Source organism: Corvus cornix, chromosome 4 (assembly GCF_000738735.6).
Source record: "Corvus cornix cornix isolate S_Up_H32 chromosome 4, ASM73873v5, whole genome shotgun sequence".
Taxonomy (NCBI): Eukaryota; Metazoa; Chordata; class Aves; order Passeriformes; family Corvidae; genus Corvus; species Corvus cornix.
Window position 1 is genome coordinate 35,643,984 of NC_046334.1, and position 14,084 is coordinate 35,658,067.

The window sequence follows — 14,084 nt, forward strand, 5'->3', positions numbered from 1 at the left end:
ACAGCAAAAATTTTTTCACATGATATGCAGGTGAAAAATTTATAGTTTTTCATCGGGTCTCAAATGTATATAACCTAATCTTCTTCCAGCTCAAGAATGGTGATCACTTCTGAAGATTTACAGAGAAATGAGAAGAGGAGGTAACATAAAGAAAATAGAAAAATATTTTGCATGTTTGAGTTTATTTTTGAGGCAATACAAAAGACATTAAAGGACTTGTAAAAGTTCTCAAATATGGCATCACAAGGCACTGCTGAGACCTATGATTAGTGATTGTGGCCTAAAAACATCCTTAATCTGAGCATACTTGTTATTTTTTTAATATGCATACCTACCTTGCTGAGATTTTCCTTTTGTAATTTGTTTTTACACTTTCATATTTTGTGAAATTATTCCATAGCTTGAGTCTGAGGTAGAGGTCTTATTTTGATCCACTGTTGCTTGTTCACTGTTATTTTAAACATTATTATTTTCCTTGTGTATAACAGCTTTTTCTTATAAAATACCTGTCTGTAATAAGAAGGTTCTACTGAAGTTGAAAAACTTTAATGAAAATTTGAACTGTGATACACTGGCTGATGACCTGGAGTGTGAGCTGGGCTGTGTGGTCTTCTTTATGGTAAGGTGAGTTATAAAACCTAATTTATTTTTTTAACATATTGTCATTAAAGATTTTGCAAAATTTCTCTTAAGATTACTTGCACAAACCTGGTTATCCTGTGCAAAATTCAGCCCAGTTCCACAAACCACTACTTTCTTTTGGCTAAGTTCATATGGTACACAAAATGATACCTTTATGTGTACACTACATAACTTGTATTTTCATTTTTTAAATTACTTTGATTAGCTATTTGGTGGAAATTAAGATTTGGTGGAACTGACCAGAAGCAAGATGATTCTAACAGAAAAGTTAAACTGTAGTACCTATTTAGTAATAACTGTAAACTTATTTATTAATAAAAGTAAATTTTTTATAATTGGAAATGATCAGTGTGTTTCATGTAATCTGGCAGGAAATGTCTCTGCACCCACAGGGCTACTTAAGTTCAAAACTAATTTGGTAATTTTCCAGCTGGAAATTACAATAAATTAAGGTCATTTCTCCAAGCAATGACAAAAACAGTAAGTAGTGGAGCTCCTTCCTTTATGTGGAATTACATAAGTAGAATTAGAGCCTACTTAATTACATCTATTGTTGAATGTTTTGATCAGACATTTAAATACCTGCATCAGGACTCACAATCACATTTCTCTTTGCTGAGCTGGAAACATTAAACCCCCAAGCAATCAGGGCAGGCATATCTGTTCTGCACAAAAGGACATAGGAGAATACTGGCTAACTAATAAAGATACAAAGGGGAAAAAAAAAGGTGAAAAAGTGCCAAGGCCTACATATTGCGGATTTTTACATTTCATTTAAAATATATAATGTCTATTGATGTTGATGTCTATTTTTATACCTTGCCATTACAGTTTGTGTTTTATTATTTTCAAAAAGTATAAAGGCCTAGGAAATAAGGGTAAGTAGGTGTTTTTCCTTCTTATTTCTGCACATCTCCATGTAATTTTGCAAGATATACTGTATCCTCAAAGGAGAGGCTGATCATTGCAAAGTACTTTGTGGGGCAACACAGTTAGATTGTCTTTATCTTCTCTGAACATCAAAAATGACATTATGTAAATACACTCACCTTCTAATTTGACTACATGCAAAAAATCCTTTTGGTACTCAAAATTTGCTTCTTGCTACTTTTCCTTTACATCATCTTTAATCAACCATCAAAGTTATTCAGTGTCACAAACCCAGGTTTTTGGAAATAAATGTGTAGTCCTTAAGTATCTACAGTCCTTGATATGTTTTGCATGTGTCATGGTAGCCCGAGTATGACTTTTGAGATTTGCTCAGGTTTTCTGATAGTAGTACTGCACTAAGAAAGCTGATTTAACTCGAGGCCACTGTGTCTCTTCTAAAAGAACAAACAGAAGACTTTTGGGGGAATTTTTCGCCTTCAGTTTACTCAGTACCTTAGTTTTGTACTCCACAATCCCTTGTCTTCTTTCTTATTTAAGGCAATAAGAATAGAAAATATTTTCTCTTGGGGCTTGGAGAGGTCAAAAGGAAAGACCACAGTGCACTGTCCAGATGAGATTTTGTAGAATTCATTCAGGCTATTAGGCCTCAGACACTAAATCCACAAATATATGTGAAATTCGTGTTTTTCATGTTTAAAATCTTTGGCCTATTAGATAAACAGGGATGCAATAAGTTGACTCGAGAAATGCAAAGAAGGACTACATTCAGATGGATTAGCTGGAAAAGCCTGTGCAAACTGTAGTTGATGTTGACAAGTGAACTACGGAGTCTGAGTTTTATTGAATTTTGTTCAGTTAAATAATGTATGAAAGTGACAGAAGGAAATATATTAAACTTATACATATGGATGTTACAGTCATGCATGAACATTTTGGACATAAAAAGCTACTTAATCATCTTTCTCAGATAATAATGTTTGATGTTGTTCTCAGAAGCACTTTAAATATAAGCAGATAGTATTAATAAAGCAATAGAATTGAATTTTAACAGGAATTTTAGCTAAGTTCATGAATATTCATCCAGGTAACTTCTGCCTCTGGACTAGACAGCCGTGATTTTCAATGCCTGCATAGCATGACCATAGTCCTGACTAGTCAATTAAAACCTTATTATTCACAACAAAAGGTGAATAAACCAAGACCTCCTACATGGATACAAGTCTCTACTGTTGTAAGAAACATTCGATTTTTTGTAGACAAAATTGGAAGTTTCTGAACAGTAATTACGCTTTTGTGTTATAATTGGACAAATAAGGTTGAAAATGCTTTCCTATTTATATTCTGTAGAACAGTGATGAGTGAGATACACTAAAAGTACATGAAATCAATTTCTCTTACTTATTTCACATGGAATTTTATGTTTCATTGTATATTTATAATTAGACTTTTTGAATATGCAAATGATACGAGTGAAAAAATGATCAATTTTAAAAAACACATAATTATAGTAATATTTAAAAACTTTAAAAATATTTATACTCCTACTATATGTCATTATCAGTGAGTGAAATGCTGGGTTTCAGAAAATGGAAAATCCATTCATTGTGCAAAGATTATAAAAGACTCTACATTTACTTAATCCTTGCTTAAGGGTTTGCAAATTCACTCTCTATTTTATCTCACTGGTGAGATACTTCTTTATTGAAAGAAGAAAGGCTTGCCATTGGCTTCAGCAGAAACCAGAATTTTTCCCCATGAAGTGCAGAGTATTGTAGATATATCATTTATTTTCCCAATAGGGTGCTTATTATAAGGTATTAGAGAACTTTCTCCAGATCTGTAATCAAATAAATTTTACCCCATCAGTATAAAATATCATAATGACATTCTGAATTCCAGGAACTAAATTCTTATTTAAGAAGGATTGAGCCAATATATTCAAGTATCAGGAATTTTAAAATGCTGTGACTGTGTTTCGGAATCCATTTCAAACACAGGTGGACTTACCTCTCTTTTCAGATTCAGTTCAACTCCCCTTATCTGGCTGAGTGGTCCCATCTATCTGGAAATTTCCACAGGATTTCACATGAATCCCTGTCTTGTCTCTCATAGGGTTTTTACGTCAGCGGTGCTACTTAGTTTGAATCTCAGTACTCAGCAGCTGGCACCTGAGTAGAAATGTTAAGAAACACTAACATACATGTCAAAACAGATTTGATTTAAGGTGCATGTAAATTAGTAATACTTTTAAAGTGATGACTGTGTGCTTTTGAGGCATATTGTTTTACAATTGAAAAGGTTATATTTTGTGTTTCTGCATACAAAGCATGCATCAGTCTCCTCTAACAGGCTCATTTGAAAGCTTAGCTAAATACAATTAGATTGTAGCTTTCTTAATAATGAACTGTGCTTTGCTGTGAGACTAGTCCTTTCCTTACTCAGATATAAAGGCATGCTTGAACTTAAGGAAATGCTTTATAACATGGCAGTAGTCATGGTTCACTTTATCTCACTTTAATTTAAGTGAGGATTGGAAGGGTTTCTGTACTGATTGTATAGATTTTATGGGAATGCTAAAATATAAACAAATTATTAAAAGGAGCATTTGCTTATTATATATTGGTGGTCTGAAACCAAGCATCACGTGCCTGAATGGTTGGTTTATGTTCAAAGTTGCTGATCATGGAGATGATTTTAAAATTCTGGCAATAAAATAAAGGAAAGGTTAGAATACTTGTTGCACTTTCCCCCTCCTTTCAGTATTTCATTATTAAAGTGCTCCTGACAGAAGTAGCTTTTCCATTATGTTTCTGTGAATATGCCTCCTTTAGGACAGACCTTTTCAGTCTTGAAAGGCAGAGAAAAAAATTTAAAGAATCAGAAGATCTCAGAAAGATCTTACCCCTGCTAACTCTGTATATCATAAAGTGTAAAACTGATACTTCACTTTAACCATCTGTTAGTGTTTCTATTGCAGCAGCGTCCCTCGAGTGTCTGATCAGTGATTCCTCTGTGCTAGACATTTTACCCCATCGTACAATACAATCCTTCCTCCAACAGCTTATGATCTTATGATCTAAGGTCCTACTCTTGCAATGGATCCCAGTAGCCAAATGGAGCACAGAAAAGCCTAAAGAAAAGCCTGTAATATCCAAATTCATGGACCTTTGATTGCAGAATTGTAAAAGCAATAAGCAGTGCTAGCAGCAATAGGGAAGAAAAATTTCAAGCTCCTTTTGTTAGTTCATAACAAGGACCCCATTCAGCAGTGTCTGGTGTGCCAACTAGCAGACTAGGTCAGAGTACTTTATGCAATTTCATTATAAACCCTGCTATTGAGAAATTTATAAGACTGCTATAAAACTTCACTCAGGGCTGATCAGTGCCAAAGGACATTCCTTTCCCACTCAAAAATAACATGTGGCTGCTGTTGATAAATGATAGGGTTGCAAAAGTGGAGACAAAGAGAAATTTGCAAAGGCATAAATTGGGGTTGGACACCCATTCTCCCTGTCTTGGAATAGCAGCCAATAAATTCAAAACAAGGAGAAGCAAAAAACTTTTACACAATTCCTGTGTAACAAAGCATAAATTTTGATTAATAGGAGGAAGTAGCAATGGAAATTTTCCTGCATAAATTTTTTCCCCCTCAACCGGAAATCCTGATTTCAACTCTGTCTTTTAAAATTGTAATTAGAATTTGGATTATGCTCTTTTGGTGATTGAAACTTTAAAAGGACAAGTTGCTAGAGTTTCAAAATTATCTTCTATAACTTCTCCTTCATATAATTTTATACCTGCCCATATTGTCATTTTAACAACTTCCTGCTGTGATAAATTGTAATGACTATCTGCCCATGATCACCTGTCAGCTATAAAATATTGCAATATACATTTTGAAATTGGACAAATTAATCTTTACGTGATGGACTTTTTCACTGTCTTATTTCTTATATACCTCTGTAATATTTCTTCTTCTAAATTTGACTGCCTTTTAATTAATAAAATTAGGTAAGAAGAGTTAGACAAAGGAAATTAAATTTCAGGTTGCCAAAGGACAAAGAGTTTGAGCAATATACACAAAAAGAATGGCAAATCAGAGTTCTTGTTGCACCTCTGTTCTTCAAGGATTTAGAGATAATAAAGGTTATAAAATCTGTTAAATTTTTTTCTGTTTTAGAATGAATAGTGCATATGCACAGTATTATTAAGTGTGTATTGGCTGGATATGTTTTCCCCTTTCCATCAACAACACTCTAATTTGTAGAAAGGTGCAGTTGGTCCTCACTGACTTGGATATAACAGACTCCCTCTAAGCACTCTGCCTCCTCTCCAAGAACAAATTTATCTTGTGCTTTTGCAGCACGTTCTTAACCCAGGCACATGAAAAGAAATGGTAACTCCAGACGTGAACAAAAGGAAAAGGTGATGTTTAGGAAAAGCTCTTTCTGACTATTAGTCTAAAATGAACAACTGAACAATACCTCTCTTAACCACTCTGCTGGTTTTAACTTCCTTTCTTTTCTCTGGTGTTTCAACTCTCTATGATGGAAGATTAAGAGAATGTTGCTTGTGGAAGACAATTTAGTAAAACGGAATGAATGCAGACATATCACTGTTATCTAAGTTCTTGTAATACAGCTAGGGGATGGGATGCTTTGGCAAATTACCTCCAGCCTTCTGAGTCCTTACGTTTTGTGGAAACACACTGACTAACAGGGTACAGAACATCTACCTTCTCCCTCTAAAATCCTCTGACATTGAAAGAAAATTCCATAGAATTGCCTCTGGAGAAGACATAAATTATGTCCAGATAAATAAAATTTCTTGAGACATCTTCTAGTTGGAGTTAAACTGCTGTCCAGGTCAAACTGGGAATTAAAACCAGCCTTGTACCCCATATCACATGACAGAGTTTAGTACAAAGTTCCTAATTAATTTTAGAAGAGAACAAAGGACCTGTTAGAAAGGTGAGGTTAGTCTTACCTAATTTAGAATTGTGATATCTCACTGTTCTCAGATATATATTCTATACATGAGGAATAAAGGAGGAATAACATTGTTGGATTTTCCTATACTTTTCATTCATAATTTCATACATACATTTATATATATTAAAAAGTATTATGTGTGCTGTGTGTAGAGATGTTTTGTTGTGATGTGGGAAATCTGCTTTTCATAGTAATAAATGGTGGCAGGAATTTTTTCTCCCATGTATCATATGGCACTGAAATATGAGGAGCATGATTTTGCAGGAGAATAACAGTTTTAACTATATTACATGTTTAAAATCCCAACTGAACATAATATAACTTTACTAGCTCATTTCTCCTGAGGCATCAACACCATTTATCACTACTACTTCCATCTGGCATGTCTGAACTATCACGATCAGCATTTTATGGGGAAATGAAAGCATTCAATATGGTCTCTCTTCTCTAATGCTCTTAGGTCAGATACCATACTGCTGCAGGGAGCGAAGATGCGCTTTTATCACACACTTGGGAGACATCCATTTGACATACTTTATATTTTTCTAGGCTAAGACCAGCCAAGCTTTTCCTTATTTGCACTGACCTGGCATGGGGTCATTTGCTGTAATAACAATATAAAATTAATTTCAGGTTTTTTATACTGCAGTGTTACAGGTTTGGCACATACAGGCAAATATTTGGGGGCTGAATCCCAAACTCTAGTACAGTTTTTGCAAATCTTAGAAAGGCAGTGGAATCTCTTGCCCAACGAGTTTTTCCCCCAGAAAATGCTGCATGTGGTTTTCTTAGCTGAGGTCTTTCTGAACAGGTGTTAATTGCTCTTATTTTCTCATGGACTGTGGGCTGATAATTAAGTGCTTCTGGTAGTTTCAATTTAAAACTTGAATTCCATTGAGTAAAAATACGTGGCTGTTCCTTTTTACACCACAAATTCATGAGTCTGTCAATTTCTAAGCCTCAGTAAACCATCATGTGAGAAGCAGTGTTAGCACAAATATGTTTTATCACCAGCTCCTTCACAGCCATTTGTGATCATTTTAAGATAGAGAAGGAATTATGGAATAAAATATTAGTCTATAACTCTTCACAGATCACACCATAATCCTTAAATTCTTTAGAATTCCCCCTAATAACATATACCTACTTACATAATTTCAAACTCCATTTTTCAGTGCAACATTAAAATAAAGACATCCTTTTTATTAACATCATATAGGCCATGAAAAAACACAGGTAAATTTAGTGTAACAGGATGTGGTGAGTACATGGGAGGTTATGGATAAATTTTGCTCTTAGCATTGCTTTTTATTGCCTCGTGCTTTTTGTTGATTGGAAATTATTGCATTAAGGCAAAGCATCTTCCAAAAATTGTCATTTATATGATCACCCTCATCTCTCAAATTTCTCTTTCACTCTTGTTTAGTATTGCAACTGAACCAAGTCTTGTCATCATCTGCTGTAAAATGGCTAATCAGGTATGTCTTGCACAGGATTGTGGCTGTATTTCTTTTACATATGTAAGCACTGATTATGTCAGCTAAAAGCAGCTCTTCTTTACATAAATCCAGGTCCATCTTATGTTAGTGCATAGCTAATACCAAGTTGGGGCCTGAACTCAAATTCCATAATTGCACTCTACCAGAAAATCTGGAAGTATATACATGGAAGACTGGTGGTTTTTCTAAATTCCTTGTCTCTACAGAGAAACCTGACTTAAGCATCCTATTTTAGGGGTTTGCATAAAGGGGTTTGAGCAGAGGAAGAACCTCTCTCAGCCCAGGTTAACACTTGTGAGCAAGAGGGAAACCGTTCCAAACCCACAAGTTCTCTGGTGACCTCTCAGCTGCATTCCACTCCTCCAGGTGGTGGCACACGACTCCACTCCTGCCTTATGATATTCTGCTTGCTGGGAGAAAGGAATCCCAAAGTGTGACCCCACTGTCAGTGGGAGCATCCAGGGGACCAGGAGCCTGAAATGAACCACTACATACCAGCTTTCCAGTGTGGATAGTTTTGATGGTGTCCAGGTTTGACCTTTCCTTCCATATTTCTCTTCCATGTAGTTCAGGTATTGTATCACTAAGGTCAAAATTCTTCATTTTTCTTCTTGGAAAGAAGAAAAATGGTCACTTACACTCAGATCAGAAATCCAGTTAGAAAAACCTCATTTTGAAAGGTAAAATTTAGAGATGGCTTTGAAATCAAGTGCTTAGTGTTCGTTCAATAGCACACAGATGCCATGCCAACCTTGAGGAGAAAATGACAATCACAAAGCACTAAAATCAGTTATGAACTCTAAACTCAGCTGTGTTAATTCAGCTAGTCCTCTAATACAGACATTTAGTTTACTCTTAGATAACAGATAATTCCAGAAGAGAGGCAAAACCGACAGGCCCTGACTATTGCTACAACTTCTGTTAATAGAATGAAAATTACTTCTTATATATTAGAATTATGATACCAAAACCAAATATATTTACAGTATCACAACTGTTCTGCACAATTTTTTAAAACATCCCTATCTGTTAATACTGAAGAGCTGAATAACCTACTGCCTAGCTATTAATACTTCCAAATAGCTTTTCACAGTTTCTGGAAACATACATTTCAGTATCTGTTGAAGGAATTAAAATTAGCAGAGCTTTGGAGAATTAAACCTAACTGACTAGGATACCAAAAAGTCCTGAAGGAATGATTCTCCACAGGTTTGCAAAATACTGTTGGAAACCTCTGGAAAATAACTAATCACATGGGGTTTTCTCTAGCTTCACATATGCTTTTATACTCTTCCCAAGAGATAAACAAGTTTTATACACTCTCTAAAGGGAAGAAGTAATGGCTTGACTTATCTATATTTGTTTTTTAAAATCTCAGGCTTGGAGTTCTTTGAGCAGTCAAAACAAAATGAAAATTCTAAAAATCAAAAATCAGAGTTCTTAAATTTCTAACATCCCATTCAAAAACAGGTGTTTGTGTGACAGCCAGTGACAGAACTGTAACTGCTTTAGGCATTCAATCAAAAGCAGATACTTATTATAATAAAAAAACCCTGGAATTCAGCACAAATATCTTCTATTTGACAAGAAAAGATTGGTGTAATAGTGTATACAAAACTAATTCATCAGTAGAATAATTATCATTTTTATACTGATTTCTATTTTCTTCCCAGTGGTTTTATGTGACTTATATACAGGAATCATTTTGCTGTGAATTATTGTTTTGAGCTATCATCTCCCTGAAGGCTTTCAAAGTTTTGTTTGACATGTCTTTATCACCCTTCAAGCATACTTATTGAATATTCATTTTCTTTTGTTTGTTTGAGTTTTTTTAGATGCAAATAAGTAATACATTGAGAAAAACTACAGAAATTACCACAGAATAGCATGCAGACTTAAGTGAAAAGTGCTTGTACTTTAAAAGTTTTTGTTTAATCTGAGTTCATGTACCACTTACCTAATATACAAGATACTGCTCTAAATCCCCTGTCCTCAGGCAGAACTGAAATGTCAGTTGATGATTGGTGCAATATTACAGCTTTTGACTGGATGGAAATGGAATGTGTCTATAAATCTACCTGCTAAGAAGATGACACCAGCAGTTAACTTGGGGGTTTGCTATCCTTATTTGGAAATCGCATGTCACATTAAAGACATCTATAAATCTAAATTTCAAATGCCTATCAAATTACATGCTGTTCCACAGAAGCATCAACAAGAGCTTATTTTTCACTATTTTATAGTATCTAACCAATGCCGTTTTATTGCAGAAAATGTGCATCACAAACAAGATGAGACAAGCTAAGCAAACTTCTCAAAATCTAGGACATGGCATTCACTCTCTGTGTGTGTTCTACCCTTTGAATAAGCCCGAATGAAATCCATTATGTCATCACTGTTCAATGAGGCTAGAGAAAGCAAAAACATTAGCATCACTGAACTGTCAAAAAGAAGACCTTGTTGCCAGCGTTGAGTTTGAAGAACAGAAGGGAAAGTTTTGCACAGGATCACCAGTTTTGCCTAGTAGAGGCATGCTCAAGATGTGGGCCAAAAATGTTTCTGGCACCACAGCTTAAAGGACATATTTCACAGCATGTTCATGTCTCAATATTTCCTAGGTTTTTATCATGTTTCAGAGCAGTATATGGTGGAGAGATGGTACAGGACAGGAACCACCTCTAAAATCAGTCAAAGCAAGGCTGTGTCCATCACTTCGCTTCAAAAGTAGTTTTTTTAATTACAGACAATATCAGTTAACAGAAAATACAGTTTATAATTCTCTGTTTAAAACATGCTGCAGCAAATAACAGACAGTACTATCAAAGTGTCAGTAATAAAATGTCACTGCATACCTGCACTTCAAGATCTTTTCATTGGGCTTCTGATTGTTGTCAGTGAAGCTAATAGCTTATATTAAAAGCACGTTTAGAAATACAAATCAAAACACAGGATTGTTTGTAGAAGCAAGGTTCTTTTTAATTAATGCACTGGGACAGTTCCCACAGCAAGGTGCCATAACTCTCTCCATTACCGTGAACATACTTTGGTGTTCATTTATTGGAAAAAGCTTTGGCTAATAAAGAATAATTATTTGGAGAGATTGAACCTAGATTGTTCTTCAGAGGTTTTCCCTGTGAAATGAAAATGTTACCATTTTCTTGCTTTCATTCTTTGTTTTCCTTATGTAAAATACATGTAAAACATTTATACAGTGAGATTATATGGTTCTAGATTTTTTGATTGAACACCTGTCACACAAATTACCTTACTTCAAGAAATGTGAAATGCTTTTCTTGCAAAGGGAAGTTGATATCTGCAAAAATGGTTGCAAAAGAATTTTCCAAAGAATCTGAGTCTCTGTGTAAATACTGAAAATACCAGCAAACCACTGTGAAATTTAGAATTCATATGGCACAGCATTGCCAGCTGGTTGAGGGACATGATTGTCCTGCTATGCTCTGTGCTGGTGCAGCCTCACCTCAAGTCCTGTGTGCAGTTCTGGGTGCCACAATATAAGAAAAATATAAAGTTATTAGAGAGAGTTCAGAGGGGACAATGAGGATGGTGAAGGGTCTAGAGGTGAAGCTATATAAGGAGCATCTGAGTTCAATTGGTCTGTTCAGCCTGGAGAAGAGGAGACTGAGGGGAGACCTCATGGCAGTCTGCAACTTGTGAGGGGAAGAGGAGGGACAGGCACTGATCTCTGCTCTGTGGTGACAGTGACAGGATCTGAGGGAATGGTCTGATGCTGAGTCAGGGGGGATTTAGTTTGGATATCAGGAAAAGGTTCTTCACCCAGAGGGTGTTTGGGCACTGGAACAGGTTCCCCAGGGAAGTGGTCACAGCACCAGCCTGACAGAGTTCAAGTGTTTGGACGATGCCCTTGGGCACATGATGTGACTGTTAGGGTGGTTGTGTGCAGGGCTGGGAGTTGGACTCAATGATCCTTGAGGGTCCCTTCCAACTCAGCATATTCTGTGATTCTATGATCTCATTATAACAATGCTGATCTAGTGAAAAGTAAGAAAATGGTTCAATATTATTTATTTTGTCTCTAAGAGAAACTGAAAACCTGATTTTGAAAGTCAATTCTTAAAAGCACTGAACAGCACAGATACTAGTTTTCCATAGTTTCATTCACCTTCTTTCTGTTCTTGCAAACTTCTCCATTCCAGATAACATTTCCCATATTTGCTGTAGTTAATGTGTCTCCTGAGGTTGGATATGTATTCAACTATTCCCACCTACTTCATAAAGCCTACAATTAAGGCTATATCTCATTTTTAAAACTCATCTATTCTTTGAAAGAATTTTGAGCTTCTACTAATCAGCAAATGTAGCAAAATAGTTGGTACATTACCTTTGCACAGAGAATAGAATGTCAGTTAAATATGACAACTTGGACCAATTTTGTTTCACCTTTCGTAAAATCTTTTATAAAATGCTATTCTTTGATTGCTTCCACTTATATCTTCTCTCATGTGACTTCTTTTCTGTTCTTCTCAGTCTTTCCTTTTTGCTGCTGCTTCTCACCTTCTTTCAGATTTCTACTGTTGCTTTTTTGCTGGGTTTCTGTTGAAATATTTGGTGTTCATAATCTTTTGGATTAAAAACTTACCATGGACATAGATTAGTTAATATTTGCAATATTGATAGATCATGATGCAATTACAATGCTGAGAATTCTTGGCAAAATTTATGTAAGATAATTGTTTATCTAATGTACTTAACAAACTGTTACTTAACTGACAGGTCTTGGAGGCTTTACTTCCAAATCTGTATGTTATCCATATTGTCAATAACAAAGACAAAACTCAAATTAACAAACAAGATCATGTAGTTAGATAGTTAGACCTAAAAACTGCAGATCAAAACAGTAGGTAGTACCTTGCTGTTTCTTTAACTAAGTAGGCATCCAGATAGTAGTAGAGCTGTGAAAATCCACGGATTTAATTATTCCAGAGCTGCTAAACAGTCTTGAAGAGGAGCCATAGATTTTGTTGTCCTTGAAAAGGTATGATCATGAAAACTAGAAATAAACTAGACATAAAACTGGAAAAGTTGACATAAATTTTAAACAGCTAAGTGAAAGTAATACTCTTAAAGGCCAACATAGAAGGATAATTATTCATGTTGCTCAGTTCATCATTTAATATGTTTGTGTAGGGAAGTTAGGGTGCAAATAGATTTACATCTTTTAAATCATGACCACAGATTTACACCTTAGCTATCCAGTAGCAGAAATAATGTTCCTTTTGTTTTATACAGGTCTAGAACTCTGACCTTACAGGTCTAGAACTCTGACCTTGCTTAGGGTTGTGGAATTCAAAACTGAATATCTAATACCTTTAGCTTCAAAGGTTTGATATCTGAAAAAGAGCTCTGTATAAATCCACGCTAAGTTTTATAGAGGCACTGGAACTACTTTGCTGAAATGAAGAAGATAAGCCATGAGTCCTGAGCTCGGCACAGAGACAGCAATGTGAAAATACTAAGAAAGTAATTTGAGTAAAAGAAGATAGTAGCGAAAATAATTAATTAGAGAAAAAATTAAAGAAATAGGGAAGAAAAAAACCCATAAACTACAGTATATCTTCAATATGCACAGGTGAAGAGCATGCTACTTAAAAGAAACCAAGTGGGTTTTAATACACTCTATGTACTTAACATTTTTAAGTCTCATAAAAGAGACCAAGTATAAACATATGCTGCAAAAGTTTGAGAAGTATGGCACTGCACATATAAATGAAATTTTTTTATATGTCAGAAGTTTTAATCATTCTGACAGAGTCAAGCTTGTGCTGAGACCTTACAATTTCTTCCCTAGTTCTGGTTTCATAAGTAAAGCTCATAATGTAGAATGTTGTTTGATGGGCATGAAATTATGTTTGTGGTCAAGTGTGGTTGTTCTACCATCACAACCTAACAGTGAAAAAGGCTCAAAGTAATAAAAGAATGATTGGCTACAGTTGTATTATCAGAGTGAGCTGAATTTGACATTCCTAATTTATAGGGAAAAAGCAACCAAATGTGTGTTTCAATGCTTACAGAAATTTTTATG